The sequence below is a fragment of the Entelurus aequoreus genome, linkage group LG01 (genome assembly GCF_033978785.1).
Source record: "Entelurus aequoreus isolate RoL-2023_Sb linkage group LG01, RoL_Eaeq_v1.1, whole genome shotgun sequence".
Taxonomy (NCBI): Eukaryota; Metazoa; Chordata; class Actinopteri; order Syngnathiformes; family Syngnathidae; genus Entelurus; species Entelurus aequoreus.
This window is the reverse complement of record NC_084731.1, coordinates 17,443,424-17,458,505: the sequence shown is the minus strand read 5'-3', so window position 1 is coordinate 17,458,505 and position 15,082 is coordinate 17,443,424.

Sequence of the window (15,082 nt, the reverse complement as noted above, 5' to 3'; positions counted from 1 at the left end):
CGCCCGCGTGTTCTGCAATGTTGTTTCATTCAGATTGATCAAGTGTACGAATGAGGTAACGTTTTTTGGATTGATTAAAACTTTTATTCGTAGATTGCACAGTACTTAATCCATACAATTGACCACTAAATGGTATCAATCAATGAATTTTTATTTATTTATATCGCCCTAAATCACAAGTGTCTCAAAGGGCTGCACAAGCCACAACGACATCCTCGGTTCAGAGCCCACATCAGGGCAAGGAAAAACTCACAACCCAGTGGGATGTCAATGAGAATGACTATGAGAAACCTTGGAGAGGACCGCAGATGTTGAAAGTCTTTTTTTTTCTATTAACATTTGTTTATTGATTTTATTTGACAGGGTCAAATACATATCAAATGTAAAACAATATCGACATAAACCAGGGGTGTCCAAACTTTTTCCACTGAGGGCCACACACGGAAAAATTTAAGCATACGGGGGCCATTTTGATATTTTCCATTTTCAAACCATAACAAAATATATAGATTTTTGATTTTTTTTAACCTTTAGGGCTCCCGGGGACCAGTCAAGGCTATCAGTCATTAAAATTAGGGATGTCCGATAATGGCTTTTTGCCGATATCCGATATTCCGATATTGTCCAACTCTTTAATTACCGATATCAACCGATATATACAGTCGTGGAATTAACACATTATTATGTCTAATTTGGACAACCAGGTATGGTGAAGATAAGGTACTTTTTTAAAAAAATTATAAAATAAAATAAGATAAATAAATTAAAAACATTTTCTTGAATAAAAAAGAAAGTAAAACAATATAAAAACAGTTACATAGAAACTAGTAATTAATGAAAATGAGTAAAATTAACTGTTAAAGGTTAGTACTATTAGTGGACCAGCAGCACGCACAATCATGTGTGCTTACGGACTGTATCCCTGCAGACTGTATTGATATATATTGATATAAAATGTAGGAACCAGAATATTAATAACAGAAAGAAACAACCCTTTTGTGTGAATGAGGAGGGAGGTTTTTTGGGTTGGTGCATTAATTGTAAGTGTATCTTGTGTTTTTTATGTTGATTTAATTTTTTAAAAAAACACGGTACCGATAATAAAAAAACAGATACCGATAATTTCCGATATTACATTTTAACGCATTTATCGGCCGATAATATCGGCCTGAAAAGGTGAGACCTTTAATCCCAGGAACACCAAGCCTACCGTCAAGCATGGTGGTGGTAGTATTATGCTCTGGGCCTGTTTTGCTGCCAATGGAACTGGTGCCTTTACAGAGAGTAAATGGGACAATGAAAAAGGAGGATTACCTCTAAATTCTTAAGGACAACATAAAATCACCACCCCGGAGGTTGGGTCTTGGGCGCGGTTGGGTGTTCCAACAGGACAATGACCCCAAAAACAAGTCAAAAGTGGTAAAGGAATGGCTAAATCAGGCTAGAATGAAGGTTTTAGAATGGCCTTCCCAAAGTCCTGACAATAATGGAATTTGACATTTTTTTACTGAATGAGACACCCAGAATGTACATGAAAATAAAGAATGTGGGGATTTACAATATTAACTATGAAGGATAAAACACTGAATATTGACAACATGTTTTACAATCAAGCACAACACAAACAAAATGCAACAAACATAGTGAAATATGAACGCTAAGGGTAAAAAAACAAAAACACTTACAATCTGAGATAGTGACCAAAGTAACTAATTAGATGACCAAAGTCACTAATTAGATGACCATAGTAACTGGTATATCATGCAGACTCCAAGCATTGAAATACTTAGTATAGTTGAAGACTTACGGTCATTAGAAGACATCACTGCACATCATAATGGCAGCTACACTTTCCATCTTAAAGATCTAAAACAATTATTTGGGAATGTCCGGCGGGCCAGATTGAAAAGCTCAACGGGCCGCATGTGGCCCCCGGGCCTTAATCTGCCCAGGTCTGGCCTAGAATGAAGGTTTTAGAAATTAAAAAAAGAAAAATTAAAAAAAAGTTTGTTTTTTTTTCCATAAAGAAATACAATCATGTGTGCTTACGGACTGTATCCCTGCAGACTGTATTGATCTATATTGATACATAATGTATATATTGTGTTTTTTATGTTGATTTAATAAAAAAAAATATATATATATATATATATTTTTTATTTTTTTTATTTTTTTAATTTCTTGTGCGGCCCGGTACCAATCGGTCCCGGGCCGCGGCCCGGTGGTTGGGGACCACTGGTCTACATAACATGTAATGGTGGTTCTTAGGTCAAAATGTTGCATAGATTATGTTTTACAGATCATCTTCAAGTCACTTTCTGACAGTCCCTTAAGGATGTACCGTTTTGTGGGCGGTCTTATTTACGTGGCTCACCTTCGACAGCGTCTTCTCCCCGTCATCTTTGTTGTAGCGGTGTAGCGTGCAAGGACGGGAGTGGAAGAAGTGTCAGAAGATGGCGCTAACTGTTTTAATGACATTCAGACTTTACTTCAATCAATAACGGAGCAGCATCTCCTCATCCGTGGCTCACTAGTGCAACAACAATACAGGAAATGTGTCCCGTGAGAAACCGTCCGACCAGAACTCTCTAATAACTAAAGTTCCTTGGGTGAATAATGCAAACTCACTATACCGGTATGTTTTAGCGCTTTCATGGCGAGTTTACTGACAGATATAAGTAAGAACTTTACACTACTTTATATTAGAAATGGCAAAAGGGGAGGATGAATGTCCCATAACAAGAAGATAGAGAAAAAGAAGAAGCTTATCGACTACAGCGTTACAAAGGCGGATGCGCACAAATTTTCAGGACTTATGCAGATCCCAAATACAGATCAGCAGGTACCAGAAGGTAAGAAAAGTTGCTTTTGCATAATATTGCGAAACAAAACGCCAGATAATATGTCTTACCTCAGGGGTGTCCAAAGTGCGGCCCGGGGGCCATTTGCGGCCCGCACGTCATTTTTTAACGGCCCCACTGCACATTTTAAAAATACGATTGAAAAATATAAAAAACATTAAAAGTGGTATTTAAAGAGCAAACAGGTGAAATGTAACAAGAAAATGTAGCAATGTTTACTCTAATCACACAAAGCTGCCATGTAGGCTGTTTCTTTCTTTAAAATATAATAATGAATCAAAATCAATTATGAATTATTGACCTATCCAAGGCTCCAATTACGTCACATTAAATATTTTGAGATATTTTTTGGGGAAAATGTTGCATATTTTGTGTTTGCCATGTAAAAAAACGAGCTGATTTTTTTTTTAAAGAAGGGCCTAAAACGAACTAACAAAAAACATAAACAACAATAACACTTATAATTGACAGATAGATCTGAAGTTGATCTCGAGGTTATTGTGTTAAAAGTAAACAGTAAAAAAAACAAAATTATAATTTATTTTGTTACACTTTAATGAGCAGGACCCTTTTGGATCCCCTACCATTTTAGTGTGATTAGTTTTTAAGTGTCATTGCTCAAAAAATAATAATGAATTAAAACCAATGGTGTTATTGACCTTTTTAAGGCTCCAATTATTATATAATCTCAAATATCCCACTTAAAAATTTTATTGGGTGAAAATATTGCATATTTTGTGTTTTTTTTTCATTAAAAAAAGGGTTTTCTTTGACAAAAAGAGCATACAACTTAAATCTTTAAAACCGTTATATTGACAGATAGACCTAATGTTGATCTAGAGATTTAAAAACTTGAATAATAACACAAATAATAATACTGAATAATGACACATTTTTTATATTTTTTGGACCAAAACCCTTTGCGGTCCCCGGGATCAAGCCTGAGTGGAAGCCTAAATGTATATTTTTTATACATATATTGTATTGGTTTTTAAAATAAAAAAATATCAAAATGGCCCCTGCTAGCTTTGATTTTTCAATGTGTGAAAAGTGGAAAAAAGTTTGGCCACCCCTGTCTTACCTTATACACCATAATAATACTCCCATGTTGAAGCACAGTACAATCCATCAAGCGGTGTGGCTTCATAGCTTACCAAAGTCCTACTAAAACATTTTGATGGATTTTTGAGCGCCGTGTGTAATGTTCTATATTTTCAATGGAACATATAAAATGTTGGTGTTGTTTACTTGAGTCATATTGCAGTCTACACGTATCTCTTATGTTTGACTGCCATCTACTGGTCACACTTATCACTTCACCATGTACCAAATAAAATAGCTTCGACGTCGGTAAGCGCAACCAAAATTCTTCCATACATTAGGTTGTAAGGCGCACTGTCAAGTTTTGAGAAAATGAAATGATTTTAAGTGGGTCTTATAATCCGAAAAATACGGTAAACGTGACGAATACAACAATTTGGATTCTTTTTAATGAACGCAATGCAATTGTGAAGCGTTTTTAACTGTTTGGTGAAGTGTGTGTAACGCGGCGTGCACGTGGTTGTTGACATTAACTTGTGTTCGCTTAACAGCACAGAACATTGCTGCTGCTCTGAATACAGCCTGGAACTCATTGGCTGTGTGTGTGTGTGTGTGTGTGTGTGTGTGTGTGTGTGTGTGTGTGTGTGTGTGTGTGTGTGTGTGTGTGTGTGTGTGTGTGTGTGTGTGTGTGTGTGTGTGTGTGTGTGTGCGCGTGCGTGTGCAAACAGAACAGGCTGGAGCTGCTCAGACCGCCGTCATCCGGCCTGACAGAACAACCTCTTTCTCTCAGATTTGACATCAGACATGGATATTCAAAGAATTGTTGGAACATTCGGTACATCATAGTCTACGCCACCTTGATACGAATGTCCTTTAAAAAGGAAATACACAAAAAAACAAAACAAAATAAATGACCTACATTTTTTGTAATGGACTAAAAGACATTCATTTAAAAGAATGCTGCTGATTAAGGGTGCGATTGACTTTATTGCATTAGTAAACGACATCACCATCAGTGTCTAAATAAATTGTGGTGTGGCTGTTTCAAAGATGCACAATAAGGAGGCACTTGAAGAAAAATGGGCTGCATGGTCGAGTCGCCAGAAGAAAGCCATCACTCCATATGACTTTGTTCCAGAAGTTTTGAGGCTTGTCTCTGTGCCGTTTGGCGTAATGTAAAGCGGGATACTTTGTGACATTTGCACAGAAATGGCTTTCTTCTGGTGACTCGACCATGCAGCCCATTTTTCTTCAAGTGCCTTCTTATTGTGCATCTTGAAACAGCCACACCACAATTGTTCAGAGAGTCCTGTATTTCAGCTGAAGTTATTTGTGGATTTTTCTTTGCATCTCCAACAATTTTTCTGGCAGTTGTGGCTGAAATCTTTGCTGGTCTACGTGAATCATCTCATTTTCCACTTCTTAGTCAGCGTTTGAACACTGCTGATTGGCATTCTCAATTCCTTGGATATCTTTTTATACCCCTTTCCTGTTTTATGCAGTTCAATTACCTTTTCTCGCAGATCCTTTGGCAATTCCTTTGCCTACCCCATGACTCAGAATCCAGAAACATCTGTGCAGCACTGGATGAAAGATGCAATGGTCTGTCAGAATCCAGAAACTGACCTTTTATACACACACATTAATTACAAACAAACATGTCACAGGTGAGGATTGGAACCTTGATTAGCCATTCAAACCTGTTTGTGTCAACTTTTGTGCATGTTATCAGATCAAAGTCACTGGGGTATGTCAACTTTTGATCAGGGTCATTTGGGTACTTTCTTTTGTCATTTTGATTTAAAAAGAGTAAACACTGTTGTTTGCCAATAAATAGCTTCGCACAACCATTAAGCATGAGTGGAAGAAAGGTTTTTGTGTTATCATTCATATTCTCTGAAGAATGGCCAAGAAATCATAAACTTATGAGCACGGCTGTATTTTAAGGTATTTTTGGGTTAATTGAGGTTAGGTAATTAGGGACCGCAATGTCCCTTTGGGACAGAGGACCCTATTGTAATTGTAAGGTTTTATTATTAGGGTCCGCCCTGTACCCTGTACAAAGGACTCCCTCAGGGAGTCCTTTGTACTGGTTACAAAGGAACCTATTGTTATTGTAATGTTTATTATTATTATTATTCTTTCTTCCGCTCCGTTGCGCACTACTTTGCCCCCCTTAACATACTTCAAAACTCACCAAATTTTTTGCACACATCCAAAAAGTGTGCCAGATGAAGTTATTCAATAATCAAACCCAAAAAATCAACATTGCTCTCTAGCGCCCCCTAAGTAGAAAAATGCCTCTAACTCCCACTAGGAAGGTCGTAGAGACATGAAACAAAAACCTGTATGTAGGTCTCACTTAGACCTACAATTCATAATTTTACTTCTTCGGGCGAAAAACAACAGGAAGTTGGCAATTTCCCCTTCAAGACAAAAAATGACTAAAAACACTCATTTTTGATTTTTGAGCTGTAATTTGACCCCCTTAAAATACTTCAAAACTCACCAAAATTCGCACACACATCGGGACTGGTGGAAACTGCGATCTAAAAAAAAAACCGAATCCCAAAACTCAAAATTGTGCTCTACATAATTTTTGGAAAAAAAAGAGAAAAAACTGCTCCTCAGAGGAAAAATCTGACAAAACTGCTTGTAACTTCCGGTAGGAACGTCGTAGAGACATGAAAAAAATACCTCTACGTAGGTCTCATTTAGACCTACATTTCATACATTGACACCCTTCAGCAAAAATCAACAGGAAGTTTGTTATCTCCATTTCAAAACAACATTTTTGTACCAAACGGTCACCAAACATCAAACATTATCTCCTCTGAGCGCGTTTGTCGTTTCGGCTTCATATTGCTACAGGAGAGAGATTGAACCCTTCTGATTAAAAGTTTCGTACGGATTTTTATTTAGTGCTACCGTTTTGATTTTACGAGCCTTCAAAGACCCGCAGCACTGATGCTGCTACGGTGCCAAAAATGACAACGAAAATGCAATTAGACCTTCTTTGACCTCAATACACACAATAGCCTATAATGACAATGTGAACTCAGACACAACTTCCTCTAACTCCCAGTACCAATATCGTAGAGACACGAAACAAAAACCTCTATGTAGGTCTCACTCAGGACTACCACTGGACAAAAGTATTGGACACCTAGGACTAGCACCTGCCAGAAGGCGGACCCGACCAATGCTGCTTGCAGCTTTAATTATTCTTTATTATACCGCCGCCTCTTTGAGCTGTAATTTGGACCCCCTTAACATGCTTCAAAACTCACCATATTTGACACACACATCAGGACTGGCAAAAATTGAGATCTAATCAAAAAACCTAGCCCCAAAACTCCAAATTGCGCTCTAGCGCCCCCTAGGAAGAAAACACAGACAAAACTGCCTGTAACTCCCACTAGGAATGTCGGAGAGACATAAAACAAAAACCTCTATGTAGGTCTCACTTAGACCTAGATTTCATACACTGACATCCTTCAGCAAAAATCAACAGGAAGTTTGCAATTCCCCCTTCAAAACAAAAGTTTTGTAAAAACAGTCACTTTTGCCTCTTTGAGCTATAAGTTGACCCCCTTAACATGCTTCAAAACTCACTAAACTGGACACACACATCAGGACTGGCAAAAATTGCGATCTAATAAAAAAAACCCAACCCCAAAACTCAAAATTGCGCTCTAGCGCCCCCTAGGAAGAAAACACAGACAAAACTGCTCCTAGGAAGAAAACACAGACAAAACTGCCTGTAACTTCCAGTAGGAATGTCGTGGAGACATGAAACAAAAACCTCTATGTAGGTCTCACTTAGACCTACATTTCATATATTGACAACCCCCAGCAAAAATCAACAGGAAGTTTGCAATTCCCCCTTCAAAACAAAAGTTTTGTAAAAACCGGTCATCTTTTTTCAAAAATGATCTCCTCTGAGCGCGTTTGTCGTGTCGGCTTCAAACTAGCACAGGAGAGAGATTGAACCCTTCTGATTAAAAGTTGACGAAAGAGTTTTAATTACTGCTCCGGTTTGGATTTTATGTGCCCTCAAAGTCGGTCCCGTCCATCGCTGCTTGCAGCTTTAATTAGGGTCCGCATGTACCCTGCATAATTTTACTTGTTTTGGAAAGTCCTGACAAGCCGAATTTTCTTGTTCTATTGGCAGATAATTCTGCTTAGTTCAAATAAAATACCCCTCATTTTTGTATTTTTTTTTTCTTGTTTTTGAACACTGACTTTTTGCAGTGTGCCGTGGTTCCCACAGTAGTTGATGTGGTCTTCACGCCAACGGTCCGGCGGCTGCGACATGTGATCTGCACACAGTCCTTGCCCCGCCATCAGAGAATTGTTCCATTGTCTGGTGCCGCTGTTTAGTGTGCAAGCATGCAGTGGATGCTGCTGCCCCCCCGGCTAAGAAAACAAGAGTGAGAGGGTGGAAATCAAGAAGCATGCTGTGACTAAGAAGGTTAAACTAGAAGGAGTATGCTAAATCCAGATTAACAGTATTCAATGGATCTTCACACAATAACAATCTTTGGGGCAGTTTGCAAATGTCATATTGAACATGATGAATATTGCTGATTATGTAAAAGAGAAATTTAAAGTGAGAATGTCTTATGTGCGGATCGATACTTAAATATTAATACCAGATCTTTACGCTCTAATATCGATCCTCAAATCAAAATATCGATACTTCTGATACTGTAGTTCAGTGGTGTCCAACCTTTTTTTCCACCACTTTAACTGAAAATTTAAAGTACAAAACCCAAAACAAGTGAAGTCGACACGTCGTGTAAATGGTAAATAAAAACCGAATACAATGATTTGCAAATCCGTTTCAACTTATATTCAATCAATCAATCAAGGTTTATTTATATAGCCCTAAACCACAAGTGTCTCACAGGGCTGTACAAGCCACAACGACATCCTCGGTACAGAGCCCACATACGGGCAAGGAAAAACTCACCCCAGTGGGACGTCGGTGAATGACTATGAGAAACCTTGGAAAGGACCGCATATGTGGGTAACCCCCCCCCCCTCTAGGGGAGACCGAAAGCAATGGATGTCGAGTGGGTCTGACATAACATTGTGAAAGTCCAGTCCACAGTGGATCCAACACATCAGCGAGAGTCCAGTCCACAGCGGGGCCAACAGGAAACCATCCCGAGCGGAGACGGGTCAGCAGCGCAGAGATGTCCCCAACCGATGCACAGGCTAGTGGTCCACCCGGGGTCCCGACTCTGGACAGCCAGCACTTCATCCATGGCCACCGGACCTATGCAACTCCCCCTCGCAAGGGACAGGGGAGAAGAGGAGAGAAGAAAAGAAACGGCAGATCAACTGGTCTAAAAAAGGGGGGTCTATTTAAAGGCTAGATCATACAAATGAGTTTTAAGATGGGACTTAAATGCTTCTACTGAGGTAGCATCTCTAACTGTTACCGGGAGGGCATTCCAGAGTACTGGAGCCCGAATAGAAAACGCTCTATAGCCCGCAGACTTTTTTTTGGCTCTGGGAATCACTAATAAGCCGGAGTTCTTTGAACGCAGATTTCTTGTCGGGACATATGGTACAATACAATCGGCGAGATAGGCTGGAGCTAAACCGTGTAGTATTTTATACGTAAGTAGTAAAACCTTAAAGTCGCATCTTAAGTGCACAGGAAGCCAGTGCAGGTGAGCCAGTATAGGCGTAATATGATCAAACTTTCTTGTTTTTGTCAAAAGCCTTGCAGCCGCATTTTGTACCAACTGTAATCTTTTAATGCTAGACATAGGGAGACCCGAAAATAATACGTTACAGTAATCGAGACGAGACGTAACGAACGCATGAATAATGATCTCAGCGTCGCTAGTGGACAAGATGGAACGAATTTTAGCGATATTACGGAGATGAAAGAAGGCCGTTTTAGTAACACTCTTACTTATATTCAATTGAATGGACTGCAAAGACAAGATATTTAACGTTGGAACTGGTAAACTTTGTTATTTTTTGCAAATATTAGCTCAATTGGAATTTGATGCCTGAAAAAAGCTGGCACAAGTGGCAAAAAAGAGTTGAGGAATGCTCATCAAACACTTATTTGGCACATCCCACAGGTGAACAGGCTAATTGGGAACAGGTGGGTGCCATGATTGGGTATATAAGCAGCTTCCATGAAATGCTCAGTCATTCACAAACAAGGATAGGGCGAGGGTCACCACTTTGTCAACAAATGCGTGAGCAAATTGTCCAACAGTTTAAGAACAACATTTCTCAACCAGCTATTGCAAGGAATTTAGGGATTTCACCATCTACGGTCCGTAATATCATCAAAAGGTTCAGACTTACTTACTTACTTAGGCCTGAGTATTCCCTGAGGAACATAGGCCGCCGACGAAAGCCTTCCATCCATTCCGGTCTTGTGCCCTTCGGTCGAGTTGTTGCCATGACAGCCCCTCAGCCCTCATCTCCTGTTCCGTGCTTCTTCTCCAGGTTGTTCTTGGTCTCCCTCTGTTTCTTTTTCCCTGTGGGTTCCATGTTAGTGCCTGTTTGGTGATTGATTCATTTGGTTTTCTGAGTGTGTGGCCTATCCAGCTCCACTTCCTTCTCCTGATTTGCAGTTCCACTGGTTCTTGTTTGGTGAGTTCCCACAGGTTGGCATTGGTGATAGTGTCTGGCCAGTAGACTCCTAGGACCCGACGGAGGCAACGGTTTACGAATGCCTGTAGTTTATTGAGTATGCTATTGGTGGTTTTCCATGTTTCTGATCCGTACAGCAGGATGGATTTGACATTTGAGTTAAATATTTTCAATTTGGTTTTGAGAGAAATGTTTTTTTGCTCTCCATATTTTGTTTAGTAAGTTGAATGATGTTCTTGCTTTCCCTATTCTGGATTTGACATCTTCATCTGCTCCTCCATCTACAATGATTATGCTCCCCAAGTATGTAAAACTGACTACCTCCTCTAATTGATTATGGTCCATTGTTATTGGTGTATTGTTCTTGTTATTGATACGCATGACCTTTGTTTTTTGTGAATTGATCTTAAGATCAAGAAATGCAGCAGTTATTTGTAGTTTTTGTGATTTGTCCTGCATCTGTTGTTGGTAAGTGTGAGCCAGGAGAGCTAGATCGTCTGCAAAGTCTAGGTCCTCTAGTTGTTCGGTAAGGCTCCACTGTATGCCGGTTTTGCTGTTTTTGGTTGTTTGGTTCATGGTCCAGTCAATACAGAGGAGGAAAGGGAAAGGCGAGAGCAGACATCCTTGCCGCACCCCAGTCAGGACCTCGAAGGCCTTCGATGGGCATCCGTCATGTAGGACACGACATCGCATCCCTTGGTAGGTGCTCTTGATGATGTTGATGAGCTTCGGTGGGATGCCATAGTGTGCCATCAGCTTCCACAGTGTCTCTCGGTCGACACTGTCAAACGCCTTTTCAAAGTCTATGAAATTAATATATACTGGTGAGTTCCATTCCATGGATTGTTCTATTATAATCCTGAGGGAGGCAATTTGGTCAGCACAAGATCTTCCATTTCTGAAACCAGCCTGGTTTTCCCTCAGTTGTGCATCGACCAATTTCCGCATCCTTTCTAGTAGTATGTGGTTAAGCACCTTCCCTGGCGTTGAGAGGAGCATAATACCCCTGTAGTTTTTACACTCCCTGAGGTCTCCTTTCTTGGGAATCTTTATGATGTTGCCATCTCTCCAGTCTGATGGGACTTTTTCTTCCTCCCAGATAGCTTGCATGAGATGGAAAAGCATGCTGGAGGATGTTTCGATATCTGCTTTGAGAGCTTCTGCTGGTAGCTCATCTGGCCCTTCTGCCTTTCCTGCTCTCAGGGCTTTGATGGCCTTCCTGATTTCCAGTTTGGTGGGGGGGTTGCAGTTTATTTCAAGCATGATTGGAGCTGGTGGAATATCTGCAGTCAGTTGAGGGGGCTCTCTGTTGAGTAGGTCTTGAAAGTGATCAGTCCACCTCTGGAGTTGATCTTCCTTGGTTGTGAGGAGTGTACCATTTGTGTCTTTAATATGCATTTGGGCTTGTTTAAATTTGCCGGTGAGCTTCTTTGTGGTTAGATAGAGTTTTTTCAGATTGTTCTTCCCTGCTGCTTCCTCTGCCTGCTGTGCTAGATCCTCGATGTACTTCTTTTTGTCCCTTCTGACACTCTTCTTCACATCCTTGTTTACTACTTCATATTCTCTTTGTGCTGCTGCCTTTCCTGCTCTAGTTCTGCATTTGTTGACTACCTCCTTTTTCTCCCTTCTCTCACTCACTTTCTTGTGGGTTTCTGTGGTTAGCCAAGGTTTGTTTGTGGACTTTTTTCTCCCTACCACTTCTGCACAGGTCTCCTTCCATGTGGACTTCAAACCTTCCCAAATCCCTTCTACAGTTCCTGGTGCTTGTGTTGTCTGGTCCTGTAGTGCTTGGAACCGGTTGTGTAATGTGACTTGGTATAGTTCCAAAGTGCCTATATCTTGGAATTGTTGTATGTTGAATTTGATCCTCCCTCCTCTTTGTTTCTTGCATTTCAATTTCATCTGGAATCTTGCTGTGACTAGGTGGTGGTCAGATGCAGCGTCAGCTCCTCTTCTCGCTCTGACATCAAGCAGTGAGCGCCTGAATTTCCGGCTAATGCAGATGTGATCAATCTGGTTTTCAGTTGTGTGGTTGGCAGAAACCCATGTTGCTTTGTGGATGTCCTTGTGTGGGAAAATGGAACCTCCAATAACCAAGCTGTTGTCTGCACATGCTGTAGCAAACCTTTCTCCGTTTGCATTCATTGTTCCAAGCCCTTGCGTTCCCATTATCAGCTCATAGCCATTGTTATTTCCTCCTATTTTCGCATTCATGTCCCCCATTAAGACCATGATGTCCTTTCCTTTCTTTTTCTGAAGAATGTGGTATAGCAGATTGTAAAAGTTGTCCTTCGTTTCATCCTCTGCATCGTTGGTAGGGGCATAGCATTGTACTACTTGAAGGTTTATTTTCTTATGCGTGGTATGGAATTTTGCAGTAATGATCCTTGAGTTGAAGGGTTCCCAACTGATGAAGGCCCTCTGAGCTTCTTTGGATAGCATGAACCCTACACCCTCTGTATGTGGTGCAGAGTCTTCTGGGTGCCCTGAGTATAATATGGACTCACCACTGGCCAGTTTAACCTGCCCCGACTGGAGCCATCTGGTTTCGCACAGACCCAAGAGAGATATTCTGTATCTCCTCATCTCTTCGGCTATGACTGCTGTCTTTCCTCCTGCTTACATGGTCCTGATGTTCCATGTTGCGATGTTTGTGGAGTGTCTAGGGGTCAGAAGAATCGGACGCACCGTCTCCTTACGGTTTTCCGAGTGCATCGTCATTTTCTCTTTGGTTTGTGTAACCGTAGAGACTTCCTTTCCAAGACTTTGGATTTTTTGGTTTTCGTCAACGTTTCTGTAGCAAGGAGTTTTTATGGGTTGGGGTTGCTAGCCCCAAGCCTAACCTTCCACCATTTCTGGTTTCGGGAAGTTTTGGAGTTGACTTGTTAGTCCCCTCGCCTAGCCTATTGTCTTCCAGGTAATGGGTTACAGTCTCATACCACGTGAGACCAGACAGACATAGGGTCGTGTACAATCTGTCTCGGCACGTCAAGCCCAGTCAACTCCTGCAAATTGTCCAACAGTTTAAAGGCCTACTGAAATGGATTTTTTTTATTTAAACGGGGATAGCAGATCTATTCTATGTGTCATACTTGATCATTTCGCGATATTGCCATATTTTTGCTGAAAGGATTTAGTATAGAACAACGACGATAAAGATCACAACTTTTGGTATCTGATAAAAAAAGGCTTGCCCCTACCGGAAGTAGCGTGACGTAGTCAATTGAACATATACGCAAAGTTCCCTATTGTTTACAATGATGGCCGCATGAAGTGAGAGAGATTCGGACCGAGAAAGCGACAATTTCCCCATTAATTTGAGCGAGGATGAAAGATTTGTGGATGAGTAAAGTGCAAGTGAAGGACTAGTGGGGAGTTGAAGCTATTCAGACTGGGAAGATGCTGTGAGAGCCGGGGGTGACCTGATATTCAGCTGGGAATGACTACAACAGTAAATAAACACAAGACATATATATACTCTATTAGCCACAACACAACCAGGCTTATATTTAATATGCCACAAATTAATCCTGCATAAAAACACCTATGTGTTTGTTATGCTAGCTCCTAGCTCCTCTGCTAGCTCCTAGCTCCATAGAACGCGCCAATACAATTCAAACACCTGATCAACACACACAATCACTCAGCCCAAAAGACCATTCACCTAACCCAAGGTTCATAAAGCTTATATATTTTTTAAAAGTTACGTACGTGACGCGCACATACGGTCAAGCTATCAAATGTTTAGCAGCCAAGGCTGCATACTCACGGTACCTGATATTCAGCTGGGAATGACTACAACAGTAAATAAACACAAGACATATATATACTCTATTAGCCACAACACAACCAGGCTTATATTTAATATGCCACAAATTAATCCTGCATAAAAACACCTACGTGTTTGTTATGCTAGCTCCTAGCTCCTCTGCTAGCTCCTAGCTCCATAGAACACGCCAATACAATTCAAACACCTGATCAACACACACAATCACTCAGCCCAAAAGACCGTTCACCTAACCCAAGGTTCATAAAGCTTATATATTTTTAAAAAGTTACGTACGTGATGCGCACATACGGTCAAGCTATCAAATGTTTAGCAGCCAAGGCTGCATACTCACGGTACCTGATATGTACCTGATCAACACACACAATCACTCAGCCCAAAAGACTGTTCACCTAACCCAAGGTTCATAAAGCTTATATATTTAAAAAAAAGTTACGTACATACGCAAAAAAAAAGTTGCGCACATACGGTCAAGCGATCAAATGTTTAGAAGCCAAAGCTGCATACTCACGGTAGCACGTCTGCGTCTTTGTCATCCAAATCAAAGTAATCCTGGTAAGAGTCTGTGTTGTCCCAGTTCTCTACAGGCGTCTGTGTATCGAAGTCAAAAGTCCTCCTGGTTAGAGTCTCTGTTATCCGAGTTCTTCCATCTTGACTGCATCTTTCGGGAATGTAAACAAAGAAGCGCCGGCTGTGTACTGTTGTTGCTGACTTCGTTCGAAAAATACGTCCGTTTCGCACCGACAACTTTCTTCTTTGCTTG